At 47.0% G+C, this 22,307-nt stretch overlaps 1 non-coding gene across 1 annotated transcript; it reads right to left on the reverse strand.

The window, feature by feature from the left end:
* Positions 1-17,814: 17,814 nt before the first annotated feature.
* Positions 17,815-17,887, reverse strand: TRNAY-GUA (transfer RNA tyrosine (anticodon GUA)). The gene has a single exon. It is a non-coding gene; the product is annotated as a tRNA-Tyr (tRNA).
* Positions 17,888-22,307: the final 4,420 nt, after the last annotated feature.

Here is a 22,307-nt window from a genome sequence, read left to right on the forward strand (position 1 = left end):
TCTAATATATGTATTCACTAAGATACACTTAATAAACCAGTTAACCAATCAATTAAAAAAAAAACATCCATGTAAACACTTATTTAAACATTTATTCTTCCATCAACTTTTACATATACATATATAACACATATTTATTTTTCAGAAAGACACACATTCACTGGATGGTGTCATCAGTGATGTCACGAGTGATGTCACTGATCATGTCATGAGTGATGTAATATGTGACGTCATCAGCAGTGCATTGCACGCGCAAGTTATAGTGAGTCCAACTAACTATAACGTGGGAATTTCAATGGTTTTATGCGAGTAAACTTTCCAGCTAACTATAACTGGTGTGAAACCTATGGTTTTTTCAGTGAATATATATATATATATATATATATATATATATATATATATATATATATATATATATACACACACACATACCAATGTAAATGTAAATGTAAATGTACAGGAATTTATATAGCGCAAATCACCAAGCGGTTTCTAAGCGCTTGCTTAGGGAACCCGTCCTGGTATTCCCCTGTGAGATACCCCCGGCAGGGTATCCGCAAGGTGAAAGCCAGGCATCCCGCCGCGAGGGGCCGTTGTGGAGATTAAGCAAGCTATTGCCCAGAGTCGCAGAGTGTGAACCCGTGAATCAAGTAGGCACCGGAGCGAGAATTGTCGAGTCCATGGACATTTTAGGTCTCAAGACCCCGCCGAGCCGGGAATTGAACCCTGGTCCCGGGCTGACCTCTGCTTTCAGGTCTGCCTCCTCTAACCAGTGAGCCACACTTCTCCACTAACAACCACAATCCTTATCAGGGTGAAGTCATAAGCAAACCCCAAATTAACCTGTCTCCAAATCAATTTAGAAAAACCAAGTAAATTAATTTTAATAAATAAGATGATAGAACAACAAAAATCCAACCAGTAGAGCAGGAGATATTAGATTTCAAAGGTTTAAATGAAAATAGCACTTCAAGGCACCACACGCAGTCATCTGGTCGTACTACACCGGGGAAAGTCTCAAGATCAGGCTGACTACGATGGAGCGCGGGTCACATCCAGGGACCAGATAGTGCCACTGAAAAAGTTACCTTCTCAAAACACAGCACGAAGAGTTCTATTTGCGGAGGATTAGGCCATGAGGAGCAGGGAGAGCATCGCAGATGGCGCAACTGTAGCACAAAGAGCATGTCTGGCATCATTGGCTGTCATCACTGTAGAGCAAAGAGACGGTCTGGCACCACAGACAGTCGTTGCTAGACCTATGCGTGGGCTGTCATTGTTGTAGTGTGGAGTGCAAATCTCGCATTTGCAGGTTGTTGCTAGCATTTGCTGTAGTGTGAAGAGCAGATCTAAATGGTGTTTCACATTGGCAGTGATCGCAGGCAGCAGAGTCTCAGCGTGAAGAGGCTCATCCACGGTTCTGAAGAGCCCAAACTTTAAGATTTAACCTTCTCTTCTTTGGAGGAGCTCAAACTGATGCAAGCCAAGGATCAAGGGCCTGAGTTACAGTTCTTGGGGATCAGGAACCCACTCCGTCAGAGGCCAACATTGCTACGGCAGGTCCAGTGCAGCAGGTCAGCTCGGCAGTTGCGGGGAGGTGCTTGGAGCATGTTCTGTCCCCTGTAGCTCACACAGGAAGTCAGCCAACTGGTGCTTGAAGTCACTCAGGTTAGCCTGCAATGAAAGTAAGCAGGTCCAGTCTTCCTTCTCAGACAGTAAGGCAATACGCAGCAGCAGGGCATTACATATGAAATTATATAAGCAAGACTCAGCTTTATTTAAATACCTCTCAGATTGTCTCATCTAGTTCAGCATGGGTTTCTCAGATATCTATTTAGTATTGATCCTGAAAAGAAATACAAATATAAATGTTGGTGTGTGCAGAATGTATGTCTGCTCCTTTTTTAGAAAATCAAATTCCATCACAAATCAAATACGTAACATGTTTGAAAATAAACCTGGTATAACAGGAGTGGCAATAGTAACATCTCAAACTTTCCAGTTGTGAACAAAGAGTTAAATGTTTAACTAAGAAAGTCTCAAAAATAAATCCAAAGAAGAAAATAAATGTCCCACAACTTGCCCCAGGGCTTAATTTAGCTCCATTTAAACATATTACTTATGAATATTCTTCAGCTCTTTGAAGAGGTCATTTTGCATAAACCTTTCTGCAGATTAGGAAATCAATAAAAAAAGATTAGAAAATCAATAAAAAAATGGTTTCACATTTGAAGAAAAATATACAGAACAAACTGAACCAGGGTTTCAGTAAATTGAGGATTTAGGAAACACAAAACGTCTGTCCAAACTGTTAAACATCCAAATGACTTAAGTCTCCTTGGAAGCTTACTCAGTGGTTTTATTTCCAGGGAGCTCTGCAGACCCTGTGTAATGACTTACAGTCTTCCTTTGTTTCTGAACAGGGATCAAGTTAAGTTTGAAACTATATATTTCCAAGCCTGTCCTGTGCTGGTGCGAACATAAGTAGCATATTCAAGGAATTTTATCTAGGAGACCAATAACCTCCAAAGGAATAACAATGTTTATGGCAGAACAAAAAAAAGGACAAGATGTAAATAGCCCAATTTATGCAAGGGTTATGTCTCTCCTGCAAGGGAATTCCAAAAAGAGGGCATCTAATCAAAATCTACAGTTCCTCTATTTGATCCCAAAGCAACCAGAAGAGAGGTTGTCTTTTCTCTAAATGGTCCGGAATGAATTTCAAACCCATCATCCTTTTGAACTTTTTTTGTCGTATCCTTTGGGCGAGATGGAATTTGGGTCTTCTGGCCTGCTCCATGTCTTTTATAAACCCGAGGCTCCACCATCTAGTAAAGCTCAAGCTTGACTAGACAGTCCTGTTTTAGTAGTTACAAATATTGGTATGAGAACAAGCCGGGATGAGGCAAATTTAGACTTTCCTAAATAAGGGGGCTGTTAAATACCAGTTCTTTTCTCGCTCACAGAGAATGGGTTTGAGCATCTCCAGGAACTCTAGCTAGTCTAACTGAATGATCTCAGACCAGATGATCTGGGTCGGAGGAATAAAGATATAATCCAGATTTGCACCTGCTTTTCTTCTCTGTTCCAGGCAGCGAACCTCATACTGACCCTATTTGCAGCAGTTCTTCTGAAGAAGGATTAGAGGAAGAAGAATGAGAAGTGTTGACTTGAGGTCTTCAAAGACGAGGAACGTATGCCATTCCAGAGCTTCCTAAAACCCAAGCCTTGGTCTTTCTCTCCTGCAGATGATGTTCATAGCTTGCTGTATCAAATCTGCCTAAAATTCCTTAAACTTGGACTGATCGCAAGAGATACACAGAGAACCTTGAGGATTCGTAGGTACATCTTCAGATCTAAGAACTACTTTCTCTGCTTCTAATCATTGCAGTTCCGGATCTTGTTGATGAATCAAAATTGCCATGTCTATATGTTGCAGGTAGCTTGATAGAGGGTGTCAAATTCATCCTTGAAACCATAATTGATTTGCAACACTGAAAACACTACCCACAGGCTAGATATGAAGATCTTCCGATCTTACATCCCTGATTTAAGGGTGACACTTGTCGATATTCACCTTGATTCCACAAAGCAACATATGAAAGGACAAGAGGCACTAGGAGAAGATGCACTGTCCTTGGAAAGAAAAGCCAAAGGCAGAAATACCTCCACTGAAGAAGGCAGGAATCAAGTTTGCTGAAGGGCTTGACACTCGGCGACCAGTACTGAGTACCAGGAATGGGAACAGAGCACAAGCGGAGATCTGGAAGATGCATGGCATGGAACAGGAGAAGAAACTCTGACTATGTTGCAACACAGGTCTCCTTGATGCCTTAAATATCTATGAACATGGCAAGTTGGTAAAATCTTCCTGGATTTTCCCTTTTAAAAGGCTACGGACCCATTGCCCAGTATCTTTGCTGGAATTTCACAAAACTGTCCAAATTAGACATAGTCCTGCAACCCCAGCTGCAAAGAAAATGGCTGTATTGAGTAGGCTGAGTTGCGCAGCCCCAGCTGGTGGCTTGGTGAGCAAAATAACGATGGATTAAACCCAGATCTGTGACTGGGGGTGAATGTTGTGCCATTGTGCAACATTCCGTCCATCATCGTGTGAGTTTTGCTGTTCACCCTATGTGGGAAGGGCATGCCCAGACGTGGGTCTCGTGATCACTAAGCCATTGGAGTCAAGCTATCCTGGCTGAAGACGGCTGATAGCCAAAAACCGGTCCTAGGATGCTTGATTCCGGTCCAGGGAAGACATGGCTTGGCAGTTCGGGCTGGACTGTTCCCATGTGGCACAGGGTCAAGATTGATTTGCATATGGCCATGTCTGAACTGGGGTGGCTTGGTGAGCAAAATAACGATGGATTAAACCCAGATCTGTGACTGGAGGTGAATGTTTTGCCATTGTGCAACATTCCGCCCATCATATTGTGTGGTTTTCCCCAGCTGCATGAGGCGGAACAGGACCTCGCACAATGGCACACAGGATAAAAACACTGCAGTGCGCTGGTGGTATAGGTTTAGAGACAAAGCTGACACTGGAAGCAGGGTAAGCACAGTCCCCTTAGAGCAGCTCTGCTCCTGCAAAGGCACAACACAAAAGTACCAGCATTTGCAATGCAATAGGTCTCACATTTGCGAGAGTTTAAGCTTTTGGCATTTATTTTTCTGTTTTGATAATTAACACATAAGTAAAAGGCATTGTCATTTATAATACCAATAGCTCAAACTCTTGCAAATGTGAGACCTTTTTTATTTCAAAGAAGCAGCCACCATTCTCCCGGACTGCTTGGAAAGTGAAAGCACACATGGAGCGCTGAATGTTGCAGCAAAGCGATACCTGCAGTAGGAGAATCTCATTGAAAAATAGTGCTTACAGACCAAATAAGACATATCGCGTAACAACAGAAGTTACAAATGAAGACAAGGCAGTACAGTAAATATAATCAGGAGACATAAGCAAAGCAAAATGGAACACACAGTTTCTATGAGATTTATAATTCAAGTTCTTGCATATGAAAGACAGTTTATCTGAAGTGAAACTATAGCACTGTACAGTGTTTGCAGGTACACCACGTACCTGCCAATGAGTCTTGAGCCTGTACTTGGATTTTGAGGTATGAGGTAAACTGATATCTACCCCCAAAACATACTCTGGAGGCTCTGTAATGATTCAGGTACACGGTTAAAATAGAGAATTTCCGGTCCAGGGAAGACATGGCTGGCAGTTCAGGCTGGACTGTTCCCATGTGGCACAGGGTCAAGACTGATTTGCAAATAGCTGTGTCTGAACTGGGGTGGCGAAGTGAGCTAAAGAATAATGATGGAATCGACCCAGATCTGTGATGGGGTGAATGTCTGAAAGGTTTCAGCGCTCCGTCCATCATCTCCTTGTGTTTGCTTTGTTTGCTCCAAGTTGGCAGGGTATGCCAAGACATGGGTCCCTTTCTCACTTTGCCACTGGATTCAGGCTAGCCTGGCTGATGAGGACTGTTAGCCCGAAACCGGTCGCAGGATGCTTGTTTCCGGTCCAGGGAAGACATGTCTTGGCAGTTCCGGCTGGACTGTTCCCATGAACCACAGGGTCAAGACTGATTGCATATAGCTGTGTCTGAACTAGAGTGGCGAAGTGAGCTAAAGAACGATGACAGATTCAACCCAGATCTGGTGCTCCTTCCATCATCTCCTTGTGTTTGCAATATAATTATAATCCAATAATGTTGTAGTAAGTTCCCTTCTGGACCTTTTTTTGGTTCTCCCCTAGTTCTGCATTTTACTTATTTTTTGGCAGCCTATAGCTTTGTGCAGTCACAAATAATACATTTGTTTTTGTGCCACAATATTATTTCAGAAATACGCTGCACATGCTATTTGTTATGTAGTTCTCTTTCTCGGGAATCAGTATGAACATTTCATACAAGGTCAAACAACATGGTGCACTGTTTTCATGTATTCGCTCAACAATATTTCCCAACGTTTTGGACGCAACACAAAAACACAGCTACTGTTTTGCAACACAGCACTTCTTATCATATAAACCGAGACTTGCCTTTTTGAAAACAGCGAGTGGGATTGTTGCAGAGGGAATGTTCATCGAACGGGCGCCTCAGCCTTATGTACAATGAGTTTACACATGATGCTAATCCCAGAGGTCACTGATATATCCCTGTGATCACGTAGTAAGGGTTGGCTTAAACAGATATAACATTTACCATGTTTGGGCTTTTTGATTGTATACAGTTTGATAGTAATGTTGATTATTTTGCTAAGTTGTATAAGTTTTCTAATTACAGCACACTTGCTTCATAATAGGGCACAATAGTTTCAATAAATATTGTAAACTTTCCTTGTGTCTTTATTTTGTTTATCATGGACATGCATAAGTGAGAAGCAAAAGGTGATGATCTGCCACCACTGTTCCCTTGGGGACTAGAGAGTTGTGCTCTAGGCTGCCATAATTACCGTCTACTCTGGGAAGTTTAGGAGTTAAGGTAAGGCACTGTGAGCTAGCCAGGAAAGCTGGGCTGACAGGCACTGATGTGGCACAGAGACACAGTCCCTGCATTCAGATGTTCTGTTGTCCCAAGGCACAGTTCTGCGAAAGCAGAATCCCTGCAACATTTTCTTTACCCATCTTGCAAGTAGTACTGAGAAACATTTTCAAAATAGGCAGCAGGGAAGCACTTTATGAAATGAAAGAGGGGTGCTGCAGCCTGTCCTCAAGTGAGCTACTTGTGATTGCATCATGAAGGTGCTATTACCGTCTTTAAAGAAAGCACTATAAGGCTAGGATTCAAACGGCTCCTAATTCTTCACAGGAATTGACAAATATTCATCATAAAAAGGCCATGGCTGCACCCGTATCTTATTGATTTTTGTGAAATCTTAGGTGAACTCTTTCGCCAAAAAATCACCAATATGAGTTTGAATTGAAATTATGTTCTCAGGGTACACCAATAAAGTGTATGGGCCTGGAGCTTCATATAAATTTAAATTCCATCAGTTTGAATGAGTCTACCCTATGGACGTAGTATATAAAGTTGCTGGTATGCACATTGCAGAAACCAAATTAAGCATTTTTTCAGGGGAGCTTATAAATGAAACATTGTGGTGATGTTGGATGACATAGTGATTACAGTTAATGTTTCTTTACAAAGAGGACAGTAACCTGAGACTGAAGCAAGTGCTGGTAACTCAGTTAAATAAAAACATTAATCTGGACCCTATGCAAGCAGGAAACTGTAAACCTAGTACCACTATTCCTATTTTTGCAAAGGTAATTAAAGCTATTGCTTCATTCAGCTCCAGAGCATCCTAGAAAAGAACATGCCACTAGGTGATTAGTGGTCTGGATTTTGGCCCATCATAGAAACAAAAAAGGAATTTTTATGATTTTAGTGATCAAATTCTAAAGTTAAGAGATAGGGCTGTGATCTTTTACATTGTTCACTGAGTTTCATACTGTACATCCTGCGCTTTTTCTTTTAGATTTGGAACAGGCAGTAAAGCCCTGGTATGGATCTGCTCTTTTTTGGAAAATCATTACCAACGTGTCTAATTGTACCACTTCATTCAAGCTTTTAAGACCTATGCTTTGCGTGTCTCACAGGGCTCTGTGTTGTGGTTCCTTTTTCATATTTATACCCGACGTGTTAATATATGCTGCTCATGGTCTGAGTTATCATACTAAGGATACTCATGTTCTTAGGTATATAACATGGGTCAAGAGATATTGGCCCAATTGCACATTGTCCACATAAGGTTAAACCTTGGATGACCTGTTTGAAAGCGAGGAGGACTGTGAATGTTTTTTGGTCGAGCATTCGAGACCTGTTGTATATACTTATATGTGTATGTACTATGTGGGCTCTGGAGATCAGCCCTAGGACTTGTCTGCTTCGCTTAGGGAATTTTTTTCTGTTCAACTGCCTCTATTTAATTGTCTTGATAGAAAACAACCAGTAGAGGTCAGTAAGATACCAGAATTGCTCTCTGCTGAGGGACTTTCTTTTTTTGATTTTTCTGGCAACAGCCTCTATTTAACTTTCTTGACAGAAAACGACCAGCAGAGCTCAGTAAAATACCAGAATCATTTGAGCATTTTCTAGATTCCAGTCCATAGAAATTGTCTTCCACGAGCACCCGTAGGCAATAATATTTTTTTCAAATCTTGTATTTTCAGTGATATGACCACCGAAGGTCCTGATTTTATATTTTAAAAAGAGCTTTGGACTATACCATTTCCAGCTGAAAGGTAATATTTCTCTCCATACTGGCGTGTCACGCAATTTGGTGCTTACTTTCCCTCCATGTTAAAGAACAGTAGATGTTTCAGCACCCAGGCTAATGCGCTGCATAGCTAAATAAATATGAGGTCCCAAAGGCGAGACCAATTACATTGCAAATGCTTGTTTTCTGTAGCAACAAGGCCTGTCATGTTCTATTAGCGTCCCCCACTGTATAGGGATCTTCTCTGCAACTACTTAGTGCTGATAAATGTTTAGGGCCTTATTTATGAGGCCCCTGCAGCCCTTTTGTGCAACCAGGTCACCACTTAACCCCTTCGACGCTCATGACGAGCTGAGGCACAGTGGAGCTGTGCTCATGACGAGCTGAGCTCGTCATAACTGCCGCGCAACGCCCATTTGGGGCTAATTCCCCTCCTGTGTGGGCGTTCTACGGGAGTGGGCGGAGTGGTGACACAGCTCCACTGTGCAGCATGACGAGCTGAGCTCGTCACGAGCACCGCGGCGCCGCGCGCGGCCCCCCTTTCCCCCGCACCGCGGTGGAATTAGCCCCGCATGGAAGGGGTTAAGTGACGTTCCAGTGGCGCAATGTGCCCCGGCATATTTAGAATGCTACATAAAGCCACTTTATGTTGCTTTTCATGGCCTTGTAAATATGCGCCACTTTCACACGGAACACCGCGTGAAAGGGGCGTTCCATAGGTGTTGCTGTGGGTGTTCCGACAGCAACATCCATGGAATTTGAAGCATTCCCATATTTCCGAGAAATTGTAAACCTGGGAATGTGTCAGAATCTAACACCACCCCAGGGGTGGCGTTAGGGAGGCGCAACAAGGAGAAATTATTTAATTTCTCCTAATTTGTACCTTTTTTTATGTGTGCTGCATTCTGCAGCACACATAGAAAGAGGAAATTGCCTGAATTGATTTTGTGCAGGAAGGTGTCCCTTCCTGCACAAAATTAATCAGACCTGCAACGCAGGCACCCTTGCACCATGGTGCAAGGGTGCCTGCATTAGCGCATGGCAGCCCATTGTGTGCTGCCGCAGGGGAAAAGGACAGAAATGTGCCATATCTCATAGATACAGCACATTCCTCCCCTTTTGTTTTGATATAGGGCAACGCAGCAAGATTCCTTGCTGTGCTGCCTTGCGCCAAAACCTCATAAATGAGGCCCTTAGAGTTTATTTTCGGCACTAACTGCTTTCTTGAGCCACAGGTTGTGGAAGTGGTGAACTCTGTACACTTCCATCTTTTCTACATTTCTAAAATTGTCTCTTTAATTGGATCTGCACAGCTCACACCACTCGTAGTGCAAGCAGTATTTCTTTCAAGACTGCAGGACTACTCCGTAGTTTATGTTATAATTCGACAGAACCTACTAAACGGTGCAAAGTTGAGCAATTCGTATTATCTGTGCTTTGTGTAATTAGAATACCAAGGGGTGCCTTTGGTACAGGGTGCATTGTCCCTGTCTGTACCACGAAACACCTCTAACTAGGTGTGCGGCACAAACAGGAGCTTTGCATCCTATTATAGAAAATGCGCTGCCCCCAGATCCGCCAACAGCTTATTGCCTGTCCTAGGAGCAGCACATTAGTGAAAGTCCGAGAGGCTGTTTGAAGCAGCTTCACTGTCTTTCACAGTGCCGGTGGCACCCAGCCTGCAGTACACAGGGGTGCAGAGATCCCCTTGCACATAGATGCAATGAGTGACTGCACCTGCCTACAAGGAGATGTCCGGGGGCTCCATGGGGTGCTCTTTCTTGCCTTTCAGGGATGCCTGCGGGGGAGGGGCACTGACTGTGTGCCACCTCTTTGTGTCGCACTGTCACTATGCCTCTGACAGCCTCTTTCCTTCTGTGCCCACCTCCATAATATGGTGCAGTCACATAGTATCTCCATCGTTACTCCGCCACCCGCAACCCCACAAACTCTACAATAATACACAGACACAAAGTTATTGGAAGGTAAAATTGCAGGTTTATTTGTATACAAATAAAAGGTGGGTTATCTTACATGTGATCCAGTTCGCCCCGCAACCCCTTGTTGCAGGGCACCTGAAGTTCAGCCAAGAAAGACACCAGCGGCCATAGCCCGGTGTAGTACCTGGGAGGATTTACTCCTCCCACCGGTGAACCTATCGTCCACCAACCCCGCCCGCCCGCTGAACAAGGGAGAGTGACTCACACCTTCCCCAGCTGGGCGGTGCCTATAAAGCAAGCCCCCGGTTGTTCAGGTTTACAACCGCCGTAAAGACTAACGGGGCGCCGTCGTACTCCAAGTTCCCAAGAAGGACCCCTTGAAGCCTGTATGACTTATGCACTGTGCGCTTAGCACTGGAGGCTTCAGGTCCTGTTCCTGTGCCTTTCCTGTGTCGGGATCACCCTGTAACTCCTCCTGCAACAAGAAAACAAACATTAATACAGTCCCCCCTCACCACTTCCCCCCTTTTTCAGCGGGTGAGCGGTGGGGAGGGGAGATGACAAAAGGGGGGGGATCTAGGGACCTGGACGGGGTGGGGGGGACTGGCTACAGCCGATGCGGCTGGAAGGGCCTGGTGGCAGCAAAGGATGCGACCTGGCGGGAGAGGGGGCAGCAGACAAAGAGGGCGTGTGTGAGGAGGGGCCTCCCCTATATACCTGTAACCCCGCCCCTCTCCCTCGCACCGCCCACTCCCGGATGCGCTGGCTGCTGCGTCCTCCGAGATACTACGGGGCCTGCCCTCCTATGGGGTCCCCTGCAGGGACCACGGGCATCCTGCATAGTATCTCCATCGTTACTCCGCCACCCGCAACCCCACAAACTCTACAATAATACACAGACACAAAGTTATTGGAAGGTAAAATTGCAGGTTTATTTGTATACAAATAAAAGGTGGGTTATCTTACAGGTGATCCCGTTCGCCCCGCAACCCCTCGTTGCAGGGCACCTGAAGTTCAGCCAAGAAAGACACCAGCGGCCATAGCCCGGTGTGGTACCTGGGAGGATTTACTCCTCCCACCGGTGAACCTATCGTCCACCAACCCCGCCCGCTGAACAAGGGAGAGTGACTCACACCTTCCCCAGCTGGGCGGAGCCTATAAAGCAAGCCTCCGGTTGTTCAGGTTTACAACCGCCCTAAAGACTAACGGGGCGCCGTCGTACTCCAAGTTCCCAAGAAGGACCCCTTGAAGCCTGTATGACTTATGCACTGTGCGCTTAGCACTGGAGGCTTCAGGTCCTGTTCCTGTGCCTTTCCTGGGTCGGGAACACCCTGTAACTCTTCCACAGCCCTGGGTGTGGCACCCGCTGCACCCAGAGCCCCCACCACTTAGCCCCTTGTATCTCTTCCTCATTGCACCCGGCTGCTTCTAGCGCTTCACCCAGATCTAGCAGGAAAGAATTCCATGCCTACCTTCGACCAATGCACCCCGTGCGTGCAGCCGGCCGTGTCTTATGAAACCTAACCCTCGCATCTCTGTGCTTGCGCATGGCCGCGTATGCACGCTTGCGAGCTATCTCCCATGCTTCTAGGGATCCGCCCCGTGCCATATGGGTCTAGGTGTCGTCTCAGAGCCCCCCGAGGCCACATGATCCCAGCTCGCCGCTCCATGTGCCTAAATCCTCCCTTATTGCTTCCAGAAGTCGTTCCCGGGAATCCAAACCCGGATACATTGGTATTGGTGAAACCATGTTTTCAAGGCAGAGCCTCCCCTATCTTTCAATGATCAGATCAAAGATCAACTGAGCAGCAAGGCCTACCCGCCTCTGTTACTAAGAACTGCAGTCCCGCAGTCTGCCTCGGTTAGAGTCCTTCCTTCTGTTTCTTGTGCTTTGCAGTACTTTTTTGGTCTTCCTAGAGTTTCCCGTTGCTCAAAAGTGTGTCACTACTAATATTTCTATCATTCCCCTCGTCTACAATGCTTTCTCATCCGAGGAAGTGTCACTCATGGCCGTAGAAATGTCACTCATATAACTCAGATATTCTGGAAATGCTGCACATGGCCTATTGGCCTTGGCAGCTATGGTTTAGTTATTCTTTAATTTGTCAGAATCCTTGCGAATTGGTGATGCAACATTGATAGCAGCATTTCTGTCTGAAATTTGTTCCAGTAACCTAGTCTGCGCCTGCCTAGACATGCCCAGCGTGGGCCTCTGTGATATACTACGCCCCACTGCTATGCCCACCCATTGCACTCGAAGCTAGGCAACCTCATAATAAAGCCTGATACAGCATCTGCCGGTCTATACCTCCGGCTCCGGGCCCGAGACTTATTTTGACTGGTCACGCACCTATTCCCAGTGTGGACGTGTGTTTTAATGTTGACTGCTTAATAGAAGGGTTCCAGAACAGGTAGCTTTTAGCACAGTCTCCGCAAGCCAGCGTTTGCACTCGGTCTGCAAAGAAGTCTATAACAGTAAACCAGTGTTTTCAATACAATGTACCGTATTTACGTCTTTTGGGTAATTCTCAGATAGAATATTTGACATTTTTAAGTCTATGCAGTTGAGGTTAGGTCATTTGCTATTCAATCACCTACTTTGGGGAAGGAATGTATTAGATGACGAGATCAGATAGTGTGGTCAGCCGGATTAGTGGACTAATACGTCCACTGCAGGGGTCCGTGTTTGACCTCATGGTCATAAGTTCAAATCTCAGTGGGGCCACTCAGCCTTTCATCCTTCTATCCTTCTGAGGCCGATTAAATGAGTGCCATTGAGTTGGCTAATAATAAACCTCTGCTGTTAACCGCCAGGATACCCTTGGGTAAACATGCGCTTTGCAAACACACATTGTGTCCGTGAGTCATGTAATTGTTTTAAGGGTTTCTTTCCTTAATGCCCTCTAATTTAAGTACTCAGCCTCTAGATTAGAGTCCTACATTTGTCAATACTGTGTTATTCTGTATCTGAACTGCTATCCCGCTACTGCACCTCGGGGTAAGCCTTACTGCTTGCTGTTTCTACTTTGGAAGACACCAGTATAAAAAGGAAGTAACCATAAACGTAGGGACAATCCCAGCTTTCCCATTTGCTCCAACTAATTTCACCATACCTCCTTTTTCTTCATTATGGTAAATGAGAGCATCTTGAAATACATGAGTTCAGGATATATGTTGTACAGACCTCTTGTGTTTGAGTCAATAAACTCTAATACCCACGTATAATAACAACCCTGACCACCCAGAGGCTTCCTCTTGGCAACTGACTTGCCTCTTAGTTCACTATTGGCACTGTTGTCCGGGTGTGGGGGGGGGCGGGGGGGGGGGGGAGGGGATAATATTTCTACACTAATTCTTTTACTTACTTAAATTAGCCTGTAAATAACACTCCCTGTTTATTTAACTCATTCTTGAATGTTAGTGCTTTTTAAAGTAAACAGTAGCCAAGTGCAGTCATACAGCTGGGAGCCCGCAAGCAAAGGTCAGGAGGGCCGCACTTTGAGCACCCCGGTTATAGGCATTGAAATACTAAATACAAACAGGTTTTTCTGGAGGATTCGTGATGTAGAAGGGCTACATACAAACAAGGTTATTTTGGGTTCGTGATATAGAAATACTACCAACCTGCAAGGTTTTTTGTATGGTTGGCAACCTGTTTCCGTGTCATCCCAGGCAATCTTTCAGTCCTGTTTGTTAGGGTTTACAACTTAATGTTGCCATATGTTAATCCTATTACATTAAAGAAAAGTAACACGGACAACTATACCCTGCTTGCATTATGTTTTCTCTCTGAAGTTTGGGAGTGTAATACAATGTCCAATAAGATACAGTGTTTGTGTCCACCTTTAGTATTTCTGGAGTTTTGCAAGATGTCTTTGCATTTTACATTAAGATATGTTGTTTTGAACCACATTTTTGCTTTGTCTCAGACCTATAAATAACTGAAGTTATTGGGATCCTTGTCAGACTGCACAATTATTCTAGCCAATTTCTAGAAATCAGACCTGAGGGTACAACGTAATAATTGTGGCACAAGGGAGTGGAACTGCGTGATAGTGTCCAGCCGAGAGAGCATAACCTTAATGGCAAACCCTGACACAATGAACACGCGCGTGCAGCAGTAAGAGATAATGAGCTGTTTACTCGACTGCTCGCCCGCCAAATCTGTCGGCAGAACGCAAGGCGGCATTATCCATGGAGGGAATAGGGAAACCAATTCCCGCGAATTAGCAGGGGCACAAACCACGGGGCTACCAGGCTCAGAAGCAATTGAAACAAAGAAAGCGATGACCGAGTACAGCTAATCTACCTGATACGAGCGGGCCAGCAAAATAAAGGTGAGAGCTCCAATAGGAAACGCGGGCGCTGCTCCCTTGTCCGGCTCCTGACCCCGCAGAGCGGTGGGGATGAGCGACCCCCTTGCGTAGGCACCCCTTTTCAATAATGTGGGCCCTATGTGGTGTGCCTAGAAAATACCGAGACGTGGCCAGCTCGCCCAAGCCAAATCCAGAAAAGCCACGCAAACCCCGGCCTACCGCAAGGCCAGGCCATCCTAGTGCTGCATGTCATCAATCCCTGAGACAGCATAACCTGCCCTGCATTGCAGATCCGAGCGTACCGCCTAAAAATGACACTCCTCCGGGGGTGGGGGGGAGAAGACCTGCTCGACGTGCCACGAGAAGGGGCCTCGGCGTCATCCTGGTCTAGTCTAGCCGTGCTCGATAGCGGAAGCGAAGAGCGGGTGCGATACCTTCCGGTGTGGTCCGCGCTATCTAGGAAAGTGAGACATCACTCTGGGCTCCACATGATGAGCAGAAATTGATGTCTGTGATGGGGAAGGGAGGATGGCATGCATTGTCCCTGGAGTGCCATCGTAGGCCGACCTCATACTTCTGATATGACGCATCGTCAGAGGGAGTTCAGGTTTCTGTTGCGATGTTATAGTACCATGTCAGTTTCCGGGAGTGATGCCAGACAGTTATTCCTTGAGTAATCCACCAACTGACCTCCGTCTATTGGGCGATGCCCGATGGCAGCATAAGGAGTGATGACAGATCACCCCCCCTACTGCCTTGCCGCCACATGCCGTCCATCCGGCCCGTCCAGAGCAACACGCGCGTGAAGCGCTCTGACGCCATCAGGAAAAAAGAACCGCTCTGTATAAAACGACTAAATAAGTAAATACCTACTCCTTGGTGGCGGACCAAAGGGCCGTACTGGCGGAGTGAGCGCAGCCATTTCTCGTAAGTCATGGGCGCGGACTAAGCTATGCAGTGAACATGCACATGCCCCCCAGTGGCCCGATACAAACATGCGAGGTGTGAGGCGTAAGCCATCCATATATAATGAGTGCCCCAGTTTAATTTGTAATGCTTCGACCTAGCAGTGCAGCTCATGAAACACAAAGTGGCCCTTTAAATAAACCCCTCGGTAACTAGCTTCCTAGCAGCCCCCAGAGAAAAACCCTGGTCTGCAGGGCCGGCGAGGCACCGCACTGCCAAGATGAGCCCCGGAGCTTCTCCCGCAATGTTGAAGTGTTTGAGGGTCTATGACTTAGGGCCCGATGTAGGTGGCAAATACGGTCGGAAACGTCCGAATTCGGCCGTTTCCGACCGGTATTTGGCATCTTGAGATGTAGGGGGCCAGATTTGACAGATTCTGTATATTTACCGAATCGGTAAATTTACAGATCTGTAAAATACCGAATCGGTATTTTTACCGATTCGGTACCTTCCAGGGGTAGGTTGGACTCTTCTGAGTCCCAAAGGCCCTACAAATTCGGTATTTTAACACACAATCCAATTGGGTGTTAAAATACCGAATTCAGGTGTGCATGCACATGTGTGCATGCACATGTGTGCATGCACACCTAGCCATGTGACAGACAGACATGCCCTCAGGGCATGTCTGTGTGCCACATGGCGCACATGCCTATTTTTGGGGTGCCAGAGGGTGTCAAAGTGACACCCCCTGCACCCTTGCCAAATTCGGTATTTACCGATTCTGTAATTACAGAATCGGTATTGCCCATTGATTCCTATGGGCTTCAAGGACCATAGGAATCAATGGGCAATACCGATTCGGTATTTACAGCTTCGGTAAATACTGAATCTTAACGATTCGGTATTTACAGAATCTGTAATACCTACATCTCCCCCCTTCATATTTACCGACTCTTAAATACCGAATCGGTAAAATTCTGTATTTAAGAGTCGGTAAATATGAATTACCTACATCTGGCCCTTAATTACTTGCTTCCGCTGAGAATATAAATGTCGAACCTCGGAGTATCGAACAATGGGCGCTTCCCCAGCCGACTCAAAGCGGTCTCTATAACCGTGTGTTAGTACGATCGGAGTTGTGAGGGTGGGAGGCTTCAGCAGGGCATTGCGGGAGGACACCGGCGGTACACGCCTGCCGCAATCCCTAGGTGCCCCTCCCCCCGTCCACATTCCTGCATGCCGCCCAATTGGGCCTGGGGGGAGGCCAGTGGGGAGGAATCTGCGCACACGGGCCCTAACACCAGGCTTATGCAGCCTGTCCGGGTGCACTGCACTTGCGACGTGGGTCACCGATCCGCCACATCGGAAGGGGGGGCGAGGCAAAAGTCGGGCCCCAACTGGCCCACACTCCCCCGGATAGCATTTGTAGTACCGAACCGAACCGGGTATCAGAGCGCCTTACATGTCACCACTCATTCCCTATGGTCGGCTCTGGGAGGACAATTGAATTGCCCAGAATCACAGGATGTTTGAGCGACACTCCCGAGACTCGAACCCGGCTCTTCCAGGTTCGAGGTCCAGCGCCCTAGCCGTTAGGCCACCTCCTCCCCTTGCATGCGAGACCCGCATGGCGATTCAGGCAGCACGCCCGTCCGGCAGGAAGAGGTCGGATAGCGTGTCCACCCCCTAGGCGTCACGGCGAATTGTGTTTACCCGGTTTCTTTGCTTACTGCACCCAATGCCATTCCGGGATGCTTTGCCGTTGGCCTAAAACGTCTATTTATCCACCATCAAGGTCCTGTATAAATACATCCTACCCGACAAATTTAGCATATAAAGTAAATGCAGGCCGCCCGACATGCTAAAGTAGTTCCGGGCAAGATCTCCGTGAGTATTCAACAGTATCACGGCCCTAAACCCCGGCGCAAAGTTGCTAAAGGCGGGGCCCCGTGGCAGAAAGGACAATCATTGATGTCCCTTAATTATACTCGTTGCCAGTCCGGGAATCGAACCCTGTTCTGCCTGCCATCGGAGTATACTGCCGGGCTCCTAAACCCATGTGCTCCCCACTCATCAATTGCACCACGCGCTTAAACCGGCTCGGTCCACATTAAAACACTCTATTGCGACCCACCAACCCGCGAGCGCAGTGATAGGCTGGGGGGTCTGGCGTTAAACCGACACCCCCCTCTGCCCGCACCCAAGGGGAGGGCGCTGTGAGCCATCTTGTGCCGACCGGCATGGCGAGCTAGCCTGCATGCCCCGCACCCAATCAATCATGCTGGGCCCCACACTACCCAACCTCCGGCTCTTGCTGCCCCCAAGCTCGCACGACAACACGCTCACGACTTCTACACGGACCTCGTGCCTCCCCGTGGTCACAGCCACGGAGCCCTGTACAACTTGGGTTAAAAAAATCCTTCGAGCCGGATCTGAACCAGCGGACTAAGGATATACAGTCCTCTGCTCTACCAACTGAGCTATCGAAGGGGAAAACAAAGGACATGGCATGATAACGAAAATCGTTCTTCGCAGAGCGCTCTGACCGGACGCAATGTAGCATTAGCGTGTTACCTATTCCCCTCGTCACCTAGTTACTAGACGCTTAACAGGAAATTCGGCAATTCCGTGGACGTCGGGTGCCGGCAGGCTGCCTGAAACACAAGCTGCCCGAAGGGCATTATCTTAGCCCGCACACCCGCTCACAACATGCGTACTGCAGTGCAGTGCTGGACAACAAAAGTATTGCGTTATAAAGGATGTATATGAAGACAAAGGCATTCATGTCAAAGAAAGCCCAGATCGGACGGGCCCACAATTTGTATGTATTTAAGGCACCATGGACACAGGTCAACATGGCAGCGGACGGGCCCACAATTTTATTTAAGGCAACATGGTCATAAGTTAACATGGCGGCGGACGGGCCCACAATTTTATTTAAGGCAACATGGTCACAGGTCAACATGGCGGCGGACGGGTCCACAATTTTATTTAAGGCAACATGGTCACAGGTCAACATGGCGGCGGACGGGCCCACAATTTGTATGTATTATGGCCACAGGGTCACAGGTCAACAATTTGTTTGTATCGACCCATCGAGTGAAAGCGCATTACTCGTAGAACTGCTTCATATTGAGGGACTGTACATCAAACCCAACGAAGGCTAAAATTTCCCATAGTAACGAGCTCGGAAATCAGCGTCGGGCAATCATTGTCACAAATGCTCAACAAGAAAGGCTTATAGTTTGACCAGAGTTCAATACCCCTCAAAGAACGAATTTGAAGTCCCGTGCAAGGAATAGGCCCGAGCGTCGGGAACGCCTGCTGTCCCGGACAATTCCACCGCGGGCGACTCCTCGCCATATCCCCACGCTCTCTCTGCCTGCTCACATCCCCCCTCCCAAGGTGGCCACTATCAATGCACCCCCCCCTGCACGATGGCACGACCGAACCTTTCCCGGGCCTCAACCTCACCGTGGGCTATGCCACGGAGCCCCGTACCACTCGGGCCCAGGGAGGCGAAGAGGGCACGCTTACCCCGCTCCCGAAGTTACTTGACGCTGCGGTGGCCCGGGGCCGGTCCTCGTTCCCGACGATGCTCCACGCCACGACGAGGGGAGGGGAGATGACAAAAGGTGGGGGATCTAGGGACCTGGACGGGGTGGGGGGGACTGGCTACAGCCGATGCGGCTGGAAGAGCCTGGTGGCAGCAAAGGATGCGACCTGGCGGGAGAGGGGGCAGCAGACAAAGAGGGCGCGTGTGAGGAGGGGCCTCCCCTATATACCTGTAACCCCGCCCCTCTCCCCTGACCCTCGCACTGCCCACTCCCGGATGCGCTGGCTGCTGCGTCCTCCGAGATACTACGGGGCCTGCCCTCCTATGGGGTCCCCTGCAGGGACCATGGGGATCCTGCAAAGGCTAAGTGTTTCCCTTATTTGCATGGGTCACTCCCCATGGCAAATGAGGGATGGTGTGGGCGTTATATATGTAGTAGCGTCTATTATACAGATGGGGCTACGCAAGCATCTGCAGCCCCTTCTGTAATATCAAGGTGCGCTGGGGCTCAGAAAGCGGTTGCACATGTCTGTTGCCCCCCCCCCAGGGGTCTTTATCTAATACAGGCCCTGGAACCCTAATGAACTGGGCTGGAGGTAGCATCCCTTATTAAATGAAAGACCTCTTGATAGGTTTAGCAACTTCAAGTGCTTGCTTCAAAATACTTGAGTGACTTGACTTGTTTTGTTTAAAAAAAGCTGCGAGACCACTTCCTTCTTCACGGGATCCCTATCTTGTGATTCCTGGTGTGTAACGCTTGTGGACAAATGATTATAAGTGGCAGGTGCGACACTGTGAAACCGACCCGCACATACTCCGTACTGTACTTCATTAGTTTTAAATCCAATCTGAAAGCGTTTCTGCTTAAACTACGATTTCATTGCGTTTCCTATAATTTGAATTAAGAAGTTGAGTATTTTTTTACTGCGTTGTAAAACTTTATGGTGTACTTGGGATTTTATGATCCTGGTTTTAATGTTGATATATATATATATAAGTTGTAATTTGTACGTGTTATTTGTGTTTTATCTGTTCGGGCCTTGAAGCTCAAGTTTATCTGGCACGGCTGCACTTTATAAATCAAATACAACACGGTAAAGTACATATACCAGAGGAAGGTGGAGTGCAACTATGCACAATTGTAGCTTGCCCAAATGCTCCATTTCATTTAAATAAAAAAGGGTAGAAGTGACATCCCTTAACAATCCACCCTTGTCACTTTTTTTAAAGTGTTATAATTGCCTTTTTTGTCATTTAACAATAATATCGCTCCATACAATATGTGGCCACAAGCCAGTAGAAAAGTGTTTTACAGGTGACAATATTACATACAGAACTTAGTAGCAGACAGTGCTTGAGTACTCAGACATATATTATGGTGCACAATGTAACCATCAGGTGCAAGAAAGGGATTATAGCAACACACAGGGGAGAACCTTAACAGTTAGGAGGCGCGGGATAGACACATGAGAGAAGAGACAGGAGGTGCGCACTGCATGCTGGGGAGGCGGCAGTGGAGGTGGGCGGGTAATAAGCATCTGTGTCTACGCCTCAGTAATGGCCAGGGGCCAGAAGAGGGCCGTCAGCCGATGAAAAGGCTGAGTATCATAGTGCCAGTAAGGGTGGCAGTGTGACCTGATCACAGGGTTGTGGGGCTAAAAAGTATGAGGCCAGAGGCGCAACTAGTGCCACATTTTTTTATGGGGGGGGGGGGTAATTCTTCCAGCAATAGGCAGAGTGGAGATTCAGGGGAACTAAGAAGGGGTGAAAAAACAATAAAGCCTTGTTAACAAGTAAATAGTTTTTTAAAGACCTGTGAAGTACTCGGGTGTGGCTGCAATAAGATGAACGCCAAACCAGCCAGCCCACAGCAGCTCAAAAACTGTCTGTGCCTAGGAAGCTCTCAGCCCGGGCTGACACACACAACGGAAGGGCAGCGGGAATCCGGTCTCCGGCTTAACTGGCATAAATCTTGCATGTTCTCTCTCTCAACACCATGACTGTCAAAAACACTGCTAAAAGAGCACTCTGCCTATTGCTTAAAGATTTAGCCCCCCCCCCCGAAATTTTTACTTAGCCCCCCCCCCCCCCCCGAAATTTGGCCCTAGTTGCGCCTCTGATAGGTGGAATGGAAGCTTCGAAAAGCAATATAGCAGGCGGGAAGCATAACCATCTTCGAGAGGGCAATTCTGCCCACAATGGACTGTGGTAGTGCATGCCAGAAGGTCACCTGGCCTAGAAGCGCATAAACAACCTTCATTACATTCCAATGGAGTAATTTGTTGTTAAAATGGTATATACAGATTTCGAACTATTTAAGTATGTGACGCTGCGAGCTAAGAGTAGTCCTCTCTACTTTTAGCAGTGTCTTGACAGTCATGGTGTTGAGAGAGAACATGCAAGATTCATGCCAGTTAAGCCGGAGACCGGATGTGGCGGGGAACTTGCCAAGGCCGCTTTCGCATCCTGACATCCTCACACCACGTTCCTGAGGTACAAGAGCAGTTTATCTACGTATAAAGAAAACAGTGTGTATTCTGTCCCTCAAAGGAATGTCCCACTCTGTCTTCCCACAATACAGCTGGATAGAAAGTGTTTCCATCGCAAAAGCGAAGAGGAGCGGAGAGAGAGGACAACCCTGCCGTGTACCCTTCTGTACAAGGAGGGGTTGTGATAAATAGTGGCCTTTATAAAAAAAAGTTGGCTAATGCTCACCATGAAATTCACGAATTGCAGACACCGGAGCAGCTCAAACAGGTAATTCCATTCCAAGGAATAAAAAGCCTTCTCCAAGTCCAATACCAGGCATGCCACTCTAGGGTAGAGCAAAGGGGCAAACTCCATTACATGCAAGAGCTGCTGGAGATTCAAGGACGTGCTACGGCCCGGGATAAACCTATTTTGAACGGAAGGGACAGCACAGGTAATAGCCAGTACACTAGAACCTTGCCCAGGATTTTTTTTACAGTGTTAAAGATTGCTAGTGGGCGGTAGGATGACAATTCTGTTATATCTCTCCTTAGCTTGGGAATGGAGACCCATAGAGCCTCACAGAGTGAGGGTGGAAATTGTTTTTCCTCAAGGGCTCTGTTATATAGGGCTTTAATTTTCTGAGCCAAGTAATCGGTGTAGTGACAGTAAAACTGGAGGGAGGCCCATTGGGATCTGGGATTTATCCATAACTCAAGATTGAATAGCGTCCTTACTTTACGCTGAAGTAATGGTAGCGTCAAGCTCATGCTTGTGCCCCAGCGTTATATGTCGGACGGTGATGTTATCTAGATTTCTGGCAGCATCCAAGGTGGTTATAGTGCAAGACGAATTATAAAGCATTTGACAGTAGGGCATAAAAGT

The sequence above is a fragment of the Lissotriton helveticus genome, chromosome 12, assembly GCF_964261635.1.
Source record: "Lissotriton helveticus chromosome 12, aLisHel1.1, whole genome shotgun sequence".
Taxonomy (NCBI): Eukaryota; Metazoa; Chordata; class Amphibia; order Caudata; family Salamandridae; genus Lissotriton; species Lissotriton helveticus.